Below are 20,741 nucleotides of genomic sequence, written 5' to 3'. Positions count from 1 at the left end.
AGGCAGAGAGGCAGGCAGAGAGGGGGGCAGGGTGGGGGGCGGAAGCAGGCTCCCTACTGAGCAAAGATCCCGATGCGGGGCTTGATCCCAGGACCCGGAGATCACTACCTGAGCTGAAGGCAGAGGCTTTAACCCACAGAGCCACCCAGGCACCCTAACTCTTATATAAGTGCCATTGAGCAACTTTTCACTTGCTGCGTGTCTGGTAGATCACAGAAGCAGGAAGACCATTTTGAGTCTAGTGCGACGGTCTAGGTCCTGAGAAGCGACTTGCCCAGCTGCACACAGATAACTCATGGCGTAAGTCATTTTTACAAAGCCTGCCTAACCTCATGCTCTGTTCATGTGTAGCTCTGAGGTCTCTGCCACGGGTAATGTCACCAGTCTTTCCAGATATCCTGCTGCTTTAACCCCTCAGGCACACACCCCTGTATGCAAACCCAAGCAGCAAGAGATCACTGCCAGCAATTTAAATGCATCAGTGGTTGAAGGTCAGCCTGAAGCTCAAAGTCCAGCTTCCACCCTTCCCAGCTGTGTGGGGCTCCAGGGAAGTCACTTAAGCTCTCTGAGCCTCAGATTCCTTTTCTGTAAGATGGGGGCAGCCTTCTCTGCCTTCTCTGCTATGAGGACCCAAGGAGATGAATGCACAGGCAGGGTCCGGCACAGACTCCTTGCAGTGGAAGAAAGATCTGCATTTGAGCCCTAAGTCCTCCGCTTACGTCACCCTTCTGAGCCTGTGTCTTCATTTGCAACAAATATTGTTCTGCTAGTTGTTGCTCACACACGCCCTCCTGGATGTCCATCACGGATTGGCCAACGGGGGCTGCATTCCAACCACTTTTGCAACACATGGGCTGGCAGGCAGCTTCTTTCCGGGGCTCACCTGGGCCGACTTTGCTTACAAACCAGTGAAGGGCAAGTCCCTTCTGAAGGGCTCCATATTTCCTCTCTTGCCCTACAATGAAGCAAAGAGAGAAGCTTCCCATTATGCTGAGGGGTTAGGTTAGGGCCCTTCACAGCTCTGGAATTCCCCACCCCTAACTCCCCTCCTGTCAAGCATTACCAAGTCCACTCAGTTTGCCCAGCAGATGCTCAGAGGTTGTGAAAATGTCTTTTTGACACTTTCCACCCCTGGGTATTAGCGATCTTTTTGGTGTTTGCTAATCCGGTGGGTGAAAATGTTTCATTGTTCTAATTTGTGTTTCTCTAATCACATCTTTTCACATGGAGCATTTACATTTATCTCCAGGGGCTGTTAATTCATATCTGTTGTGTACTTTTCTATGAGATGTTTTTTAAAGGTATTTTTTCTTTATCGATTTCCAGGAACTCTTTATATAGATTAGGTAGTAACCTTTATCATTTGTTACAAACATCCTGTCCGCTGATCACTAAATTTGTGTATGGTGTCTTTGTTATATAGGAATTTTGAATTTTGGTGTGATCAAACCTTTCATATTGCTGGTTAATGGCTTCTAGATTTTATTTTGCATGGGGAGATCTCCATAACCCTTTATTTCTTTCTGACTTCATTCTCATCAAACCCTAATGTAGACTCCCATCCACCTGGGGAAATTCCTTTGTACTTACCAGCATAAAAACCTCCTCCCCATCCCGTGAGCTCTGCATCTCATTCCTTCCCTGGTGTTCACTGATCCTTTAAAAACTGAGTTGCAAGATTGCCTCCTCCAGGAAGCCTTCTCTCTTCAGCCCCCTCCCACTCTTGTTCCTGTTCTGTCCCTCGGGGCTGTTTGCCTCATCTTAGGAAGTTTGTAGGCTGTGTTGAAACACAGTTTTGCTTTTAGACATTTGGTGGAGCACTTACTAGGGGCCAAATGATTTGTATGCATTGCTTTACTTCCTCCTCACAACCTGTGTATACTAGTATCATCCTTTTCATGCCCATTTTGCAGGGGGAGTTGAGAGACTAAGATATTTTCCCACAGTCACACATCAAGAGGACAGACCCAGACCCAGATAGTGTGACTCCAGGGCCTGGAGTTAGACTAATCACATTTCAAGTGTTCGGGTAGGCACAGGTGACCAACACAATAGCATATGTTGCCCAACATGTAAAATAATCTGATGAAGTGGCTCAGGTGGGGACAAGGTAGTAACCATGACTTTCCTTAAAGGAAGGACGGAGGCAAGCCTCAACCCCATGGGAACTTTCAGACCCTCTCTGGCAAGCAGGGCAGGGGTGCACTGCTGGCTGGAAAGCTCGCTGGAAGGGGTGGCCCCCACCCAGCTTCCTCCAGTGGGCCCACTAGTCCTCTGGCCAAGTGCTTTAGGTTGTTCAATAATACACTGTCTCTGTCAGCTATCACTGTGTAACAAATGATCTCAAACTCAATGGCAATCATTCACTAAACAACGCTCATTACTCAAGCCATGTGTCTGCTGGCTGGCTGAGAGTTCACTGATCTGGCTGGCTGGCTGAGAGTTCACCCAGGCTCTGCTGGGTGGCCCCATTTCAAGCTGTGGGTCTGGCTGAACTTGCTGCTCCTGCTGGCTGGGCTCTGGTCTGTCCCATACGTGTTCATCTGGGGACTCAGGCTGCAGCCATCCTTGGACAGCTCCTCCCACGGTGATGGGAGCCGCTGGAGGACCAGCCCCATCACACAGGCACATTTCACGTCTGCAAACATTCCATGGGCCAGAGCATGGCATGTACCTGAAGCCCACGTCAATAGATGCGTGGGGGGCAAACTCAAATGACATAGGGACAACACAAGCTGCATACTTAGAACTCTTTGTCAGGAAGACATTTTCAAACACTGTAAACTACCGCGCTGGGATCAAAAAACTAAGTTCTGACCAAATACCTCCTCTGGTAGCCAGGGATCAAACTGTGCAAATGTCAAATATCTGTGGCTTTTCCCTTCTTGTACTTTTGCCTGTGACCTCTCGGGAATTGGGGTGGTTATGACTGGGTATATGCAACTAACACCTCGGAGTATCCAGCATGTGTCCTCATTCTACCCTGAACCAGAGGCTGATGTCAGCATTTTAGCAACTAGCTCTGAAACAACCCAATTCCCAAAGCACTGGCTGGTCTGTTTGATTTCCTGAATGTTTGTAGAGGATATAAAAGATTGGGTCACATCACATGCCCTATGGCCATTCCTCCCATGGTGGCCATTCCTGGCGATCTGCTCATCCTCTGTCCCTTCTTTATCCTCACCCCTTCTTCTTACCAGCCCCTGGGTCACCTACTTGGCCAAGGAGACTCTGGCATTTCCCCGACAGTGACCTCCAGTTGCTCCTCCAGCCTGCCCCATGGGGATTTATCTCAGCCCATTTTGCTAGGACATATCACTACCCACTGCTAATTTTTGAAAAAGATTTTATGTATTTATTAGGAGAGAAAAAGCACAAGCAGGGGGAGGGTTCGAGGGAGAGCAGACTCCCCACTGATCAGGGAGCCTGATGTAGGTCTCAATCCCAGGACTCTGGGCTCATGACCTGAGCCAAAGGCAGCCGCTTAACCGACTGAGTCACCAGGCCCCTCTGTCTATTCCTAATGATGGGCCGGAGGGAATCTTCAAAAGTGTCAGAGCAGCTGGTAAGAAGCAGAGCTGGGACTGAGTCTAGGCTGGTGGTATTCCCTCCCCAGCCTCCTGCTGCATCTGGCCAATGGGCTGGAAAAAAAGAGAGAGGGAAGGAAAAGTCACAATTAAGAAAAAAAGTTGCACAAAGGCCTTATTGCATAGTGGTTGAGAACGTGAGCTATGGAGCCTGATGCCTGAGGTCAGAGTCCTGCCCATTTACTAAGACAGGTAATCTTGGACAAGTTCATTTCTGCGTGCCTCTGTTTTCTCCTCTGTAAAATGGGATTATAAGAATAAGAAATTGTTGTGAAGATTACATGAATGACATTGGTTTTTAACGTGCGTAATTTTGCCCCCCAGGAGACATGGAACAACATGTCACTGTGGCCACATCGCCTGTGCTGGTCTCCAGATCTTTCTCTCAAACTTATGGTTGCCTCTATCGTTCCTGATGAGGGGAGCAGTGATGCTGTCACACTAATGACAACTGTGGCAACGGTTCCTATTTCCCGAGCACCCAGGGCAGGCCAGCTACTTTGCCTGGCTTCTCGGTTACCCCTCTCGTGATGCTCACTGCGACAGTAGCTCGGATTAGCACTCCCTGCAGAGGACATGGAGGCTCAGGAAAGTGAAACGTCTCTGCTGAGATGCAAGGTGAGCGTGTGGAGCTCAGCCTCTGTCTAACCTGGATGCCCGGTCCTGCCACCTGCCACTACTTCGTCGGAGTCAGAGAGGTGACAGCAATGGCAGGCTCTTTGAGGGAATGGAGGGGGGCCCAGGAGCCTGACTGCCACCAGCTGGCCTGCCGAGCTGGAGAGGAGGCCTGGCCACCCCTCCCCTGGCACTCCCCTAGTGAGGCATCCTCGTCCCTCGGTCATCCTGTCTGTGCGGGCTCCTCATCCCATTCTTCAACCACTGCCTCCCCCAATCACCTGATCCTTGGGCGCCTGCTGTGACCCCACGGGCAAGAGTCTTCCCAAGTCTGTCTTGCAAAGTTCCTGTCCCTACCACCTTTTTCCCACTGCACGGTTATGGAAACTAAGGCCTGGAGGGAGAAAGGGAAACAGCCACGGTCACACAGAGAGGAAGTATTAGGGGGCACAGACTGCAGCTGAGAATTTGCAAGATCTGCGTCCTCCCACGGGTCACCTGGAGGGACAACCAGCTGGCGCGTGGGGGGAGACTTTGTACTCGGGAGAGACCCGAGCAGCTGGGATTGCCACCCGGACCATCTGACCTGATGGTGTGTTTTGTCCCCAGGCTGGGCTTGTCAGCCTCTGCCCCCTTGCTGCAGAGCAAGAGCTAGAACCCACTCGTTGGCTGGGCAGCCTGGGCAAGTCACTCGTCCCATCTGAATGTCAGGTGGAAAGTGCCCCGAAACAAGTATTTATTGAACTGACATTTGTGGAGGACCTCTCAGTCCAGCACTGTACGTGCCCCAGCTCTCTAGAAACTATGCGGGAGCTCAATCCACATTTGCTGACTGCCCCAAGTAGCTCTTAAACCACACTAGGGCTCTCTGTGGGACAAGGAGGAAGCGGAGGCTTTCCAGGTTCACAGGCTCCCCAAGGTTACTTCACTAATATAACAGCTCTAGGATTCAAAGTCACACCTGACACTTGAGCCGAAGTTCTTACCTTCTAAACTTACGGATTCCATTATCTATCACTTAGTGGGCGTGTGGTAAGTGCTCAGTAAATGCCTAAAAACAAAATTACAACAAGAGACCATTGTGCTGTACGCTTAGGATCTGTGCGCTTTTCTGCGTACACGATACCTCAAAAAAATGTTGACAACAAAAGCAAAAAATGGGCTGTGTTTGTGAAGCTTGGAATGAATTTTGTGGACGTGCCGAGTGCTCCAGTTGTGCTAAACTGAAGCTCTGTCACCGCACTGCACGCCGTGATCTCAGCGCAACAATCCTTTTAGAATTGCTGGGGTTTTATTTTGTGTCTGTTTTCTCCTGGGTCCCTGTCTGACCTCCTTAGAAAGTTCACCCAGAGAAACGGCGATGGCTCCTCTCTCACTCTGAGCTGTCAAATCGAGACACAGTTACTGTCTCCTGTTTGGGTTTAGTCACTGAGGTTTTCAAATTGTCAGGAAAACACACAGATGCCGGCAATTTTCAAGCAAAATTGCAAAACAGCTAAAGAAACCAAACTGAGCGCCAGCATGCGGGACCAAACGGATTCGCAGGAGGGGCGCCGGCTAGCAGCTTTCTCGAAAAGCATAAATAGAGCAGAACAGCCAATTTTATAATTAACTGGGAATTGGTCCCCAGTTAAGCTTCTGCTCGGTGAGAATGGCCAAGCCGTTGCCCCGCGGGGAGAGCTGGTGTCCTGCCTCTTCCCTTGGGCCCCGGAGGACCTGAGAATTCTCAGCTTTACCCCGTTTGAGTGTGTTTCGGGATGTGAGTGTTTATGGCTCGGAGTCGAGCTCGGTGTGTGGGCAGGACACTTGGGAGAAAGGCACAAGCCATGCGTCAAATGAACATGGAGGCTCTTGTTCAACCGTTATTAAGAATTCCCTGATAGGACGCCTGGGTGGCTCAGTGGGTTAAGCCACTGCCTTCGGCTCAGGTCATGCATGATCTCAGGGTCCTGGGATCGAGTCCCACATCAGGCTCTCTGCTCAGCAGGGAGCCTGCTTCCTCCTCTCTCTCTCTGCCTACTTGTGATCTCTCTCTGTCAAATAAATAAATAAAATCTTTAAAAAAAAAGAATTCCCTGATAATGATTAAACCTAGTGGGAGGCCCTTCTAACCGAGGGACCGTGTGTGACTGCTCAGGTCCCACATCCGTGACCCTGATCCTGAGTACTGGATCACACCTCCAGAAGCTGGGGGGACATCAGGAGGTGGGATCTCGGGTTATGGGCAAAATACAGCCTCAGAGACTCCAGGACACAGGAGGGAAGCCAGGGAGGCAGCTGGAACCAAATCAGCACCCTGCCCCAGGCTGCAACATGGACTGCAACAAACAAATCCAATAGAACAATCCTTTCTGGAAGGCGATTTGGGCAAGAAGTGTCACAATCTCACAAATCCTTTGTGTTTACAAATCCGCCTCTCACACTCTTTTCTACTATTACCTCTACACAAGGAAATGTGATAATGAACATGAGGACGCTTAATGTCCTGTTACTTGCAACTGACAGATAGAAATAATCCAACCCCTGTCAAAGGGGAGGGTTACTGCCTCCCCACGAGGATCTTTCCTGAATATGCGCCATGTAGGTGACCCTCTTGTGACTCAACTACTCAATGACATCATCTAGGACCAAGTTTTTAAGTTTTCTATTCGTGTTGAGTGTGGGATCCACTTTGTTCTGAGCCTGGATCACCACTGTGTGCTCGCCACCTCCGTGGAGCTACCCGCTCTGCGTCCTGGGCTAGAGCTGGTTGTCTCTAGCCTAGAACTCCCAGCCAAAGTCCTGCATGTTCCCTTCCTTGAATCAACTATTGTGGCTGGAGGAATGCACCTAGTGTTTCTTTCCTTTTCTGGTTTACTGTTCTGGTTTATTGTTTGTTTTTTAAATAATAGCTTGGCAGAGAGCTCGTCCATGGATGGCTTTCTGATGGAGGTCGAATGGATCCAACAGAGGAGTGAGCTGAAGGAAGAGGGTGCAGTGGGGGTGAAAGCCAGCTTCCAGAGGGTGAGGAGCCCTGGCTGGGGCTTGTTGGGTGCTAAGGCAAGGGGAAGAAAAACATGACAGGAGCCAGACAGGAACCAGAACAGGAAGGGTCTTTCCCTCGCATCTGGACTGATGCAGTATCCTCTTCACTGGTTTCCCTGCCCTCCCCTTGCTCCCAGCCATCCGGTCTCTCCCTTTTCCATGCAACAGTCATATGATCTTTTTATAATGTAAGTTAGATCATGCCCTCCTTAGATTAATTCATTTAGCAAATATTGATGAGTGCCTATCACATGCCAAGTACTGTTTTGGACACTGGGGATACAACAGTGAACACAGTGTTCACCGTTCAAAGCAAAATCTGTCCCCTCGTGGAGCTAACATTCTAGTGGAATTCAAAGTGCTCTGCTCACAAGGTAGATGTCTCCCATCTCTCTGAGAGACAGACAACCCTGTGTCCCTGTTACCTATGACTGCACGGGTACCCAAAACTCAGTAGTGTAAAGCAGCATTCACTGTGATGATAATGATGACGACGATGACAAGGACGATGGTGACAGCATCCTCCGGGGCTTGACAGGGCTCGGCCGGGATCTTCTCACTCAGGTCTTGAAGGGACGCTCCACAAGGCTGGGGACACTGCCCATCTTCTTTACCACTGCCTCCTCAGTGCCTAGACCCAAGCCAAACACATTCTCATACTCCATCCTTATTGGTTCAGTGAAGGAGGGAATGGAGAGGCATCCACACGGAAACCTTCTTGGTTTAGAATACAGTTCAGCTACGCTAGCTCATGATTTCCAAAACATGTGGTTATATGGGAGACGGGACTCCCCCAAGGGCCTGATGTTCTGCCACTACGGCTCATGCAGAATGCACATCGCTGGGCACGGAAGCAGTGGTTTGGGGAGATGCCCCTGCTGCAGGAAACCGGTCGGCCATCGTGCCCTGGCCAGCAAACTAATTTCACACAATCAAAGGGACTGGGGCCGGGGTGGGTAAAGGAGAAACCCATGTGGATGACTAAATAGACACAGGAGCTTTTTTAGACACACAGGACAGCGGGAGCCTCTTGGTGGCACCGGGCCAAGAACGTTAATATAGTCACTGTATCTCATTAACTTCTACTTACTACCTGCGGTGATAGATACTCCCTTTAGTGGTTAGGATATTGGGTTTCTTTTCCAAGAACAGATGTAAGTAAAAATGTGGCCCTTGATTAGGGAAAAATAGTAAGGAAACTATTGTACGGGACTAATTAGATACAGATAAAAATGATAAAGGTGGTAGATAAATGTCTCAATTTCATGAAACACTGATTCATTGAAAAGATCTGCACAAATGACCTGTGGTTAGCAGGAGGGAAAAGTCTCCTAGCATTACAGTGACATCAGTACCTCCACCTGCCAGAGGGGAGGACCCACAGAGCTGTGTCTGCCCTGGAAGCATTTCCTTGGTGCCCAAGTACAGGGGAAATGTTCGAAGACTATGGTATCTGTCTTATGTGTGCGATCCAGGCTTGCCAAAAAGGCAATTTGGGGTTTTTAAACCACCGGCACCTGGTCCACTAAGTTGGTCACACTGGGCACAACCATATACCGTGTCCCCAGTCGGCTCACGTGTGTGTGCAACTTCCTTCTTGAGCTCTCATCTGTTTGCCCAAAGAAGGAAGGAACCCAGCAAGCCAGTGTTTCCCAGATGCTCCAGGAACCTGGGGAGGATGTTCCAAGTGCAGTTTCCCGGGCCTGGGGCCTGAGCTCCTGGGTGGTCTCTGCAGGTGGGTCTCAGGACTGATCTGGATGAACAGTTTTGCGGTGGGAAGCATAGGGGGAAACACAGTGGAGGGTGTCTTCTATCATAAATAAGGTCTTGAGTAGAAAAGGACTTTCCAAGGGGACACCAACGGCTTGCCCACACTCTACAAAGCAGGGTCCATGTGATTCTGTGATGGTCTCCGCCGGATCTGGGAGAGGGAGTGAGTTCATTGCTACATTTCAGAATCAGTACAAACAGGAGGCCTCCTCAGCCTGCTCTGTTTCCCATGCGTGGCAGTGCTAAGGGTTGACATCTAGCTAGTGGGTAATCCCATCAGTATCCCCCGAATTCTCAGATGTGTTATTAGATCTCCCCATTGAAAGGTGTGGTTGGTGTTGGGGGGGTCCCATGGTCGGATATGTGGATGCCCCTTGCGTCTACGGGAGTATGTATTCTTACATGTGGCCTTGGTGAGTGCCTGTGGCTGGGCACGGAGCTGTGTGTGTTCCTCTGGGTGTTCTCCTCTGTTGGCAGGAGAAGCCGAATCCCAGTGGCTGCAGGACACAGGCCTGTCAGGCCTCCTTGGTGGCCAGAGCTTGGGCCGTGGCCACCAGGGGCTCCCGTCCACCCCGACGCTGCCCCAGGCGGTTGCCGTGTGCGGCCGGCTGCACATCTCTGCCTGCTAAACCTGCAGACAATACCAGGCACCTGCCAGAGATGTCGGGGACACCCGCAGGGTCTTCCGATCAAAGGTGAGGAAGTGGCATAAGGTCACGGCAGGCCCTGTCTCCCTGGGGCCTCTGGGATGTCACCACAGCCTGAGCACAACAGCGATACCATGGCAGAGCTGTATTGGCGCGCGCACCTATGTGCGTGCGTGTGCGTGTGCGTGTGTGTGTTCGCGTGTGCGTGTGTGCGTGTGCGCGTGCGCACAGACGGCAAGACTGCCTATCTGGGTGCTTGTCAGCCACTGTGTTCCCGTGATACGTGTAGGTCTTCCGTCCCTGGAGGGGTCTCGGGCAAGCTCCCTGAGCTTCAGCGGCTCCGCCTGTGAAGGGGTTGGGGACCGCTCCTGCGTCCCGCGGCCGAGCACCCGGGGCTTCCTGCACTACTAACTGCATAGGACGCGTCTTCAGAGATTGGGGCCTCGGGTATGAAATGGACCCAGCTCAGGTCCAGGACCTCGCAGTCTCCTCCAGGTCAATGGTCTGCATTCTCCAGGCGTCGGCATTCTCCAGCTGCGCCCCTGGGCTTGCACGCTGAGGTAAAAGAGGGAGCACCCCTCTGAGTTTTTCCATCTTTCTGCGGGTTGCTGGGGTAGATGCCTGATTCCTTGGCCTCACGGCTTGCTTCCTGGAGTCACAATCTCAGATCCTACTCTTGGGCAGTTGCTACTGAGTTTCGTGGGCCTGAGCAAGGACAGAAGCCTGGGAATTTGCTTCTTGGGGCTCTGGGCTCCGAGTCAATGAGGGGAAGCAGCCAGGAATGTGTGCCTCTCTGTTCTGTTTCCAGTCGCAGAGCTGGAGGCTCAGCAGCGAGGGGGGCGGGGTGCATCCCGTCGGATGCTGCTGGGCTCCTGCAGGGGGCCCACCGCCTCAGGGGAGGCACCTAGCTGGTGAGCACTCTGCCCAGAGGGGTGGTGGCTGGGCCCCATGCTTTGGCACCTGTACATCTTGCATCGCCATGTACGGAGCTGCCGGGCACCCAGCACACAGGGGTTGAACCGTTCACTCACGGAATTCCTAGCACAGCTCTCTGCTCCGTAACTGCCGTGCCCAGGCCTGGGGAGCGGAGACCTACAGGCATTCATGCTCCTTCTTCACTCTATGCTCATTTATGTTCTCTGCTTTTATGCTTAGAAAGTCCTTCTTAATCCAGCAAACTGAAAACTGTCCACCTCCAGGTATTTTTTCTAGTTTTTTTTTTTTTTTTTTTTTAATTCATTTTGGTGTCTGGTGTGAAAGATAAACACCCAACTTCTGCCCTTTTTTTTCTCCCAAAGGGCTGAACTGTCCCAGCACAGTTCCTTCCAAAGGAGGATGTCATCATTTATAGCTATGTTTTAAAGATTGAAATAAAGTGCATGGTAAGGTCGGCAAATATTTGCCCTGTGCAGCTGGATGTGTGCACCTGTGTAACTCCCACCAGGTCAAGATCTAGATCGCTTCCAGCACCCCCTGAAGGCTCCCCTGTGCTTTTCCTAGTTAATCCCCACTGCCTAGGGCAGCCACTGTTCTGACTCTTCTTATCATGTATAGGTTTTCCCAGGTCCTGCTGTTACCAAAAGGAAGAGGTTCTTCACGGACCATATTTTGATGTTATTGGATAACCCTAGGTAGCTCTGGGCCTTGTTCCAGAGGCTTCCATGCACTGGCTTGTTTCCTTCCTTCACCCTAGAAGGTGGGTGCTGTCACTGCACCCCCACCTCGCTGGTAGGAAAGGAGCAGTGAGGTTCAGAGAGAAGTGGGAGAGCCGGCTGATCCCGAGGCCAGGCCTGGAGCCCCCAGCAGCCCCACCCAGGGCCTTCCTGGTGGACTGTTACTGTCCACCGCTTAGGAAATAGGCCCCTTCCCCCGGTAACCTCTACTCCACAAATAGAATGTTTCTTTTTCTTTTTGAGGTAAGTTTAGACTCACAAGAAGTTGCAAAAATAGTACAGAGTTCCCATGTACTCCTTACCTAGTTTCTCCCAGGGAAAATATCTTATGTAAGCACAGTACATCAAAATAAATTTTTTTTTAAAATAATGACTTTCTATTTCTAAAGCATCAGAGATAATTAATGCTCAACATTATCTTACCTTCTAGCCTTGATCATTTGATTTCCCGCATTAATCCATGAAGGATGATGATTAATAATCTGGAGATACTATATATGGATGTTTTCCCATGCATCAGGCATTATACCCAGTACTTTACCTTTAAGATTTTCATTTCTTTCTGCTATGCTGGCAATCATGCCCTGAAAAAATAAATAATTATAGTAGTTATATGAAACTGTGTTTCCTATGCTTTATCTAATTTAATGCCCCCCTCAATCCTGTGAAGTAGGTCCTGTCATTAGCCCCATTTTACAAGTGAGACTGTTGACACAGAGACAGGTAAAATGATTTCCCCAAATCCATAGGGAACATCAGACTTTGAACCCAGAAGATGTGACGCCACAGTTCACACCACAGGCACTAGGCTGTACGATAGCCACAACATTGTTACCTACAAGCACAACATGCTTCCTTTCCCTTCTTAGGGCACTGGAATGGGGCCCTGGGGAATCCGCTGGTCAAGTTGACCAGCAATGCTAAACAAATCCATCAGTCCCTCCCTCTTGCTGTCTTCGACCTCTGGCTGCAGGAATGCGTCGTGCTGCCCGCAGAACCCTACTATGGCCTCTAGACGGCGCGGTTGAGCATAATTTATTTTTTCAATTACTATTCTGTCATTATTCAGAGTAATAGGAAGAGGAGCATTGGATCCATGGGTGGCACTGCCAAGGGCAGAGACAGATGGGGCAAGAGAGAGCAACAAAGGACTGGAATAGAAGCAATGGTAAGAGGCCCGTGCGGTGTTCCCTCCTGTTGGAATGCAAGTAATAAAAACAGCTTCCGTTTATTGCGGCCTCGCTGTGTGCTTGGCACCAGAAGCACTTTGTACCCCTAAGCCCATTTTACAAAACCCTATGAGGCAGGCACTAGTTTATGGTTAGAGATGAGGATTTAGACGCTCAGAATGCAACCCAATCTGTCAGAGATAGAGCTTAAACTTGAACCTGCGATGGACGCCTGAGCCCCAGTCCTCATCACCTCTGTTCCCCACCCCCCAGTAACCTCCTGTGGGGGATGGGAGAACCTCAACACCCTTACCAGACATGCGGCTTCAGCGATTGCCTTTTTTTTCTTTTAAAGATTTTTTTTTATTTGGAGAGAGAACAAGTCAGCACATGAATGGGGCAGAGGGAGAGAGAATCTCAAGCAGACTCCACGCTGAGTGCAGAGCCCAGTGCAGGACTGGCTCGTAGGACCCTGAGATCATGATCTGAGCTGAAACCAAGAGTCTGACAGTTAACTGACTGAGCCACTCAGGGGCCCCTTGAGTGATTGTCTCTACTTCCCTCCCTAGAAGTTCAGGATTCCCAAAGGCAGACTTGGCTTGATGAGGATAGAGACTTCTCCCTGCAGGATACGCCGACGATCCCTGCTCTGGCTCTCTCGAGCTGACTGTGCTCTGCACCAGTGAGGCTTGGACCTGAAGAGGAACAAGGTAGGGAAGCGGAAGGCAACCGGTCAGCAGTCCCAGCTCCAAAAACCCTGTGGCTTTCTCATCCAAGGAGCTGCGTGGAAAGGAAGCATGCTTAGCTGCCGTATTTCTTCCTGTTACATATAACAGTAACAAATATATTATGTGATATATAGAATATATATGCTGTTATATGTATATGTATATTTCTGCATCTGAAAACAAACCCTGCTCATTGTAGGAAATTTGGGAAATAGGGCAAAATACAAACGGAAAGATATGATTCAGATTTAAGTGCTATCAGCTCTCAGTGCATCATCTTCCTGTGTGTGTGTGTATCTTTTTTTCACTAAATATTAGAGAATTATGGACATTTCCCATTGTATCATTCAGCTTTTGCCACAATAATGCCTCATAACAAACAATCAGCAAACTCATGATTTAAAATGACAATTACTCACTCTTGTTCACATGTTTGGCGGTTCGGCTGACCTAGGCTGGCCTTGGCTCAAGCTGTTGGCTGGGTCTGGGTCTGCTTTTCATGTGTCTCATCCGCCCGGGACCAGCAGGCCATCTGGAGCCTGTCCTTATAGCAATTAATGGCAGAAGCACAAGAGAGCAAACCCTACCACATAATGCATTTTTAAATTTTTAAAAAGATTTTATTTATTTATTTATTTATTTATTTATTTGTCAGAGAGAGCTAGAAAGAGTACAAGCAGGGAGAAGGAGGAGGAGCAGGCTCCCCACTGCACAGGGAGCCTGATGCAGGACTCCATTCCAGGACCCTGGGATCATGACCTGAGGCAAGGGCAGACACTTAACCAACTGAACCACCCAGGTGCCCTGACACACAATGCATTTTAAAACTCTGCATGCATCATGGAATTTATTGATCCATGGGTCAAAGCTATCACTTGGCTGACTAGCAAAGCAATGGGGAAGTATTTTCTATTGCTTTATGGGAAGAACTGCAAATTCATATGCAAAGGGTGTGGATACAAGGCTGGGTAATGAACTTGGAACAATGTTACTATTTATTACAACTAGTAATAACATTCTTTGGAAACGTGATTTTTTTTATTATTATGTTCAGTTAGTCCCTGTAGAGTAAACTAGTTCTTGATGCAGTGTTCAGTGATTCATTATTTTAAGTATAACACCCAGTGCTTATCACAGCACGTGCCCTCCTCCATACTCATCACCGTGTTACCCCATTCCCCACTCTCCTCCCCTTTGAACCCCCAAGATTGTTTCTTGGGGTCTATAGTCTCTCATGGTTCATCTCCCTCGATGATTTCTCCCCCTTTGGATTTCCTTCCCTTCCCCGATGGTCCTCATGCTATTGCTTATGTCCACATATGAGTGAAACCATATGATCATTGTCCTTCTCTGCTTGATTTACCTCACTTAGCACGATCCCCTCCATGGGTGTTCATTGTTTCTGACGGTTCTGACGGCTGAACAATAGTCCATAGTGTAGGTGGACCACATCTTCTTTATCCATTTATCTGTCGAAGAGCATCTTGGCGCCTTCCACAGTTTGGCTCTTGTGGACATTGCTGCTATGAACATTGGGGTGCATGTGCCCCTTCTTTTCACTGTGTCTGTATCTTTGGGGTAAATACCCAGTAGTGCAATTGCCGGGTCGTAGGGTAGCTCTGTTCTTAACATCTTGAGGATTGTCCATACTGTTTTCCAGAGTGGCTGCCCCAGCTTGCATTCCCACCAACAGTGTGAAAGGGTTCCCCTTTCTCCGCATCCTTGCCAACATTTGTTGTTTCCTTTTGAAAACAAGACTTTTACTCACGGTATTATTTTCGTCCTTAGGGATATATATATATATTTTTTAAGATTTTATTTACTTATTTGACAGACAGAGATCACAAGTAGGCAGAGAAGCAGGCAGAGAGAGGAGGAAGCAGGCTCCCTGTGGACCCTGAGATCATCACCTGAGCCGAAGAAGGCAGAGGCTTTAACCCACTGAGCCACCCAGGCGCCCCCTTAGGGATATATTCTAATTTATTTAGCCATTTCCTTATTAGTGGACATTTACTATTTCACTGTTTCTGCGATTATAAAACACAACCACTATTATTGTACATATAACCATGAGTGCATCTTGGATTATCTGAAATAGACCTGTTAGGTTCTTGGTGTTTGTTACCCTTCAGTTGTGTATGAGAGTGTTCATTTCACTGCATCATTGTCAACATTACACACTGAATTTTTAATTTGTGTCCTTAAAAACAAGAACGGGGCGCCTGGGTGGCTCAGAGGGATAAGCCTCTGCCTTTAGCTTGGGCCATGGTCCCAGGGCTCTGGGCTCAAGCCCTGCATCAGGCTCTCTGCTCGGTGGGGATCCTGCTTACCACCACTCTCTGCCTGCCTCTCTGCCTACTTCTGATCTCTCTCTCTCTCTGTCAAATAAAAAAAATGTTTAAAAAAAAAAAAACCCACCGAGAACATAGTGGGTAAGGCAGACCAGGGATGGGAGTTTTGCAGAGAGAGGGGTAGAGAGGTAAAGAGAGAAGGAAGGTAGGGTAGATTTGGAAGGAGGAAGTTGCCCCAGAAGACTGTGAGACAGGATGAGTAAGAAGACCTGGGGATATGTCTTAGGCACTTAGCGCATGCCTGCAGGGCTAGGCCCTCTGCCCCAGACCACTGGTATGTACCTTACCCAGCACCCCCCGAGACAGCATCACCTTTTCCTTTTAACACCTCTTTGTCCAGCTGAGACTTTCTGGTCTGTGATGCAGCTAATATTTTCATTATTGCCGAGATTGAAGTTTCTGCTTGAGAGATGTGAAGTTTGAGCTCAGCTATTCCGCGGAGAGCTCAGTCCCCATGCAGGGAAAGGAGTCGGACTCATGTCGCCCAGACAGTCCTACAGGCTAGAGCCCAACTGGCCTTCCACGACATGAAATGCCCCTTCTGCTCTTGACTTCCCACAGAAACATGGCTTTCAGGATGCCCCTTGACGCCCTGCCGGAAGCTGACCGCTGAGCCCTCCCCAGCCCCTGGGTCTTGCTGGTCCTTCACGCCGTTAGTTGTGCCCAGATTTGGCTCATTGAGCCCCTGAGAGGCTGTGTCTGGGGCCACCATTGGGAGATGTCTAGCCCAGGGGCATAAGAACGTGGGCTTTAGAATTGGACTCCTGGTTTCAAGTTCTGGCTCTGACACTTGCTAGTTTGGAGACTGGGGATGAATTTCTGAACCTCCGTAAACCTCCCTGTCAAGATCTGTGCAGTGAAGTCATAATAATAGTACCCTCCTTTTATGAAGGACGAAGTAAGAGAAAAGCATATGAAGCTCTCAGAGCAGGGGCTGGCTTCTGGAAGTGGCCGAGAAAGCTAGCTCTCTCCTCCTAGCTCTCTCCTCTTCCCAGTTTTCATGGGAGACAAACACACCAGTTTGAATCACACTTTTCAGGGGTGCTGGTTTAAGTGCTGGCATCCTTCTCTCATAGCTGCTGTCCTGTTTTGGAAAAGAGAGAGCTGGACATGGAAGGCATTCTCAGGCTGCTTGGATCCCAGGTCAGGGTCCAAGTAACGGTTTGGTTTTGGTTTCCCCCATGTCATCGAAGCTACATCTCCGAGTTAAGCCATGGGAGAAGCAGTTCCCAGCTTGTCTGTGTTCTGCCTTGGGTCCTGTTTGGGTCAGGGAATTCCAGGAGGGTGGAAAGCAGGGAGGAAGCAGCGTGCGGCACAGGGGTGGAGTCAGCCTGCCAGCATGTCTTGGGTGAAACTTGTGCCATCAGTTACCCAGTTTGGCCATTTACTCTGCATATCAGCCCACAGAGATGGTGCTATTGCTTTCCAGATTGAGGAAAGGGAGGCCCAGAGAAGTGGTAGAACAACTTTTCCTAGAGCCTTGGGCCAGCTTCTCACGGATGCCCCTCCTTCTTTTAGGGGATGAAACAAGAGCCGGAGAGAGATTTCTCCACTGGCCTTTCTGGCTGGGACAAGGCTCACCACAGTGACACGTCCCATTTGCTCAAGAGGTTCATCCGGGGGGCGCCTGGGTGGCTCAGTGGGTTAAAGCCTCTGCTTTCGGCTCAGGTCATGATCCCAGGGTTCTGGGATCGAGCCCCGCATCGGGCTCTCTGCTCAGCAGGGAGCCTGCTTTCCTTCCTCTCTCTCTGCCTGCCTCTCTGTCTACCTGTGATGTCTGTCAAATAAATTAAAAAAAAAAAAAAAAAGAGGTTCATCCGGGAGTGCCGAGTGCCTCCCGACATTCACCGCGCTGCCCAGTGAGGATGTCCCAGCCCTTTGCATTTGCAGAGAAGAGCATTGGATGCCACTGACCTTGGTTGGAGGGGCGACATGGTGGGAAGACAGGACTACCTCCTCCCTGTGACCTTGAGCTGATGGGGGAGGATGTATGTGCATGTACACGCGTGTGCCTGTGTATGGTGCAGACCGTATGTGTGTGCATGTAGGGTTTGCATGTACACGCGCAGGTGTGTGGAGTGTATCGGGTGTGTGTGTGCGCGCATGAGTATATAGTGTGCGCCTGTATGTGTATGTCAAGGGCATGCGTGTGTGTGGTGTGTAACGGGGGAGAAGGGGAGGTGTGGCTTTTGCTCACCACAGTCCTCCTACACACCAGCTTTCTTCCCCTCGCGATGGAGGTGGGGCTGAGCTTATCAGAGTCAGCTCATTGTGGATCAGCAGGCGCACACGTGTGTGCACATCCATCTGTCTGTGGGCATGTCTGTCTGCCCGTGGGCACGTATTGCACAGATCCCCACTTGCCTTCTGCCTGGACTTCTCACAACCCACAGAGTGCAAACACTCCTAGTTTGCTGAAAAGAATAAAGCAACCCGCCCAGGGTCCACCTGTGACCTAGCGGGGAAACCCACTCGCCCTGTCACTCTCTCCGACTCTCCGATAAGCTTCAGGGCGCAGGCTGTCTGATGCCCATCCCCAGCTGAGGTCAGGGACCCCGAGAAATCCTCTCCAGCCTGTGCTTCCCACAGCCTCGCTTTAGTTTGTTCCCTTTTTCTTTTTTTTCTATTTTATCATTTTTTTAATATGTTAGTCACCATCCAGGACATGATGAGTGTTGATGCAGCGTTCCCTGATTCATTGCTGGCCCGTAACACCCAGTGTTCCATGCAGTCCGTGCCTTCCTTCGTACCCATCCCCGGGCTCCACAGCCTCGCTTTAAAACAGAAACCTTGTGGCTGCCGAGCTCCTCCTGCTCCACGCGCTCCCCCCCACCCGGAATAAATCCTCAGTCCCTCCCCTCATCTGCCCCCAGGGCCCTCCCAGTAGGGGGCTCCCCTCTGTCCTCCCCGCCTTCGGGCCTCAGCTCCCTCCCTCTGGCCCCTGCGCTCGCCGCCCTCCCCCTCTAGGAACCTGCCCACACCCCTGGAGGGCTGCCGCTGGGCACTGGGATGGCCGCTGGCTGTCAGCGCCTCCCAGAGGCCCGCCCAGGCGCTGCGTATCCCAGACGCTCCGCTCCGCTGCGTAGTGTGTGTGTGTGTGAATCATTGTCTGGAGATAGTCATTTCTTGAATCACTTACTGTCTGCCTTCTCCCCTGAAACCGAAGCTTTGCAAATCTGCGGCCTGTTTGTCTTCTTCGGTCCTGCGTCCCAGGCACTTGGACTGGAGAGCCCACCGGATAGGCCCTGGGCCATCCTTGTTGCGGGAGGGAGCGGATGAGTGAATGAATTGAGCCAGCGCCGGAACGGAGGAACGCGAGCCCCGCGGGATCCGAGGGAGGAGGCCCAGCGCTCAGCCTCTGTGCCCCCACGAAGGCTCTGCCAGCTCCCAGCCCAGGGGTCTGGTCTGGCTTGGGGAACTCCTCCTCTGAACTCTGTAACTCCCACCTCCTCTGCTCCCTGGAGATCCTGACCCCAGGTAGGGGATGCCTGCTTCTTCCTTTGCGGCTCTTGCAGTGCTAAGGGTCCCATGAAACCTCTCCAGGGCACTAGACGATCTCCCCTCTAAGGGTGATTGTGGGCTCAGTGCATTTCTGCCCCTGGACTGGAGCTCTCGGGCCACACATCTTGGCGTACGTGTGTGTGTGCACGCGCACACATGTGCACATGTATGTGTCTGTGTTTGCACCCACGGGATACTTTTTATTCTCACAGCATAGAGAGTGAGCCTCGCGACCGGCACTGGGCAGAGCTCTCTGAGCTGCCACAAGCCCAGGAAACAGTTCCTGGTCTTGTGACGAAGGGTTTCCTGGCTGTCCCTGGACTCTGCGATCTACCCCCAAGACGGGGCCTCCAGACTGAGAGAGGAAGAGTCCCTGAGCCTCTCGCGGACTGGAGACTAGAGGCTGAAGCCTCCCTCCTCCCTCAGGCAGGCAACCCCTGCCGGCCCTCCACCTGCCCGTCCTGATCCTCCCGGAACCCAGCAGAAAGGCCCGGAATAGCACCTGGCTGGCTCAGTCAGTAAAGCAAGCATGCGATTCTTGATCTCAGGGTCATGAGTTCGAGCCCCACATTGGGTGGAGAGCTTTACTTAAAAAAGAAATTAAAAAAAGGGAAGGAGAAGCCGTAACTGGAGCTGCCTCCGTTCCAGTCTCAGCCCACGGCCGCCATCATGGCTCCTCATTCATCGACTTAGCCATCCCTTCGACGACGACGCCACATGCTGCCTGCCGTGACGACAACAGTGATGACCGAGGCTTTCCTGGACTTCTTCCCTAGAGAAAGCAGATGAGCCCTGAAAGAAATCGGGGCTCACTGGAGTGGGGACTTCCGGGCGTCAGTCCTGTGTGGCGTTCACAGGTGGCACAGAGGAGAAGGGCTCCGTGTTCAAATAACATGGGTGAACACTGACTCCCTGAAACAAGGCTGAGGCTCATTCTTCCCTACAGACTTCTCAGAGCCTGTGATACGGTCTCCAAGTGGGACTAGAGTATGTAGTACTTTGCCAAGCCAGCTGATCACGGACCTCTTTCGTTGCGGAAAGCATTACAGGGCGCTGGCGTTCAGGGGCGGGCTGCGGGGGGCACCAGTCTGGGAAACGCTCTTTTAGGGAACTCCCACTGTGTGTTGGGGGAGTCGGTGCTCAGGACCTAGGCTAGAGTGGGGCTCGGGGTGCAGCCTTACCTTAACTCCAGCCCCTCCTGGCTGTCTTTGGGTCAAACGCTACGGTGAGGCTGTGAGGAGGTCCGGGCCTCCTGGAGGCCTCGTCTGCTGTGGGCACGGGAGGCCCTGAGGAAGTCTGTGAAACCAGATAGCCGGGCTCGAAGGACCTCCACGCCTCGTGCCTCAGCTTTGGTGGAAGAGACAGCCTCTTTGAATTTCTGCTTCCTTTTCAGTAAAAGGAGGATAATAATAGCATGGTGTGTGATTGTTTTGGCAATTAAAAGAGCTAACGCATGAGAACTCATAGAGCAGAAGGTGTGGTGCTTTGCGGGGCCTCGGTCCGCGCTCTTCCCCCCCCCCCCCATCCATCCATCCATCCATCCATCTGTCCATCTCTCCAGCTTTCCTTCCTCCTTTCCTTCACTCTTATGGTTCTGTGGCCTTGTTGCACATTCTCCTTCTCTGTAAAATGGGTACAATGATAGAACCCACTTTGCCGAGTGGTTGTGAGGACTG

At 50.9% G+C, this 20,741-nt stretch overlaps 1 protein-coding gene across 2 annotated transcripts in view; it reads left to right on the top strand.

The window, feature by feature from the left end:
* ADIG (adipogenin) overlaps window positions 1-20,523 on the top strand; it is a 39,187-nt gene extending 18,664 nt beyond the window's left edge. Inside the window, exons 3-6 of one of the 2 annotated variants that reach the window (XR_004287491.1) lie at window positions 16,641-16,719; window positions 17,083-17,174; window positions 17,376-17,499; window positions 18,731-20,523. The gene's annotated coding sequence lies outside the window, so the exon portion shown is untranslated. Of the gene's footprint in view, window positions 1-3,911; window positions 6,161-16,640; window positions 16,720-17,082; window positions 17,175-17,375; window positions 17,500-18,730 lie in introns of those variants that run through there. The other variant, XM_032350687.1, reaches the window with a different exon arrangement.
* Window positions 20,524-20,741: the final 218 nt, after the last annotated feature.

This window comes from Mustela erminea, chromosome 7 (genome assembly GCF_009829155.1).
Source record: "Mustela erminea isolate mMusErm1 chromosome 7, mMusErm1.Pri, whole genome shotgun sequence".
NCBI lineage: Eukaryota > Metazoa > Chordata > Mammalia > Carnivora > Mustelidae > Mustela > Mustela erminea.
This window is presented reverse-complemented; position numbering and strand designations above follow the sequence as displayed.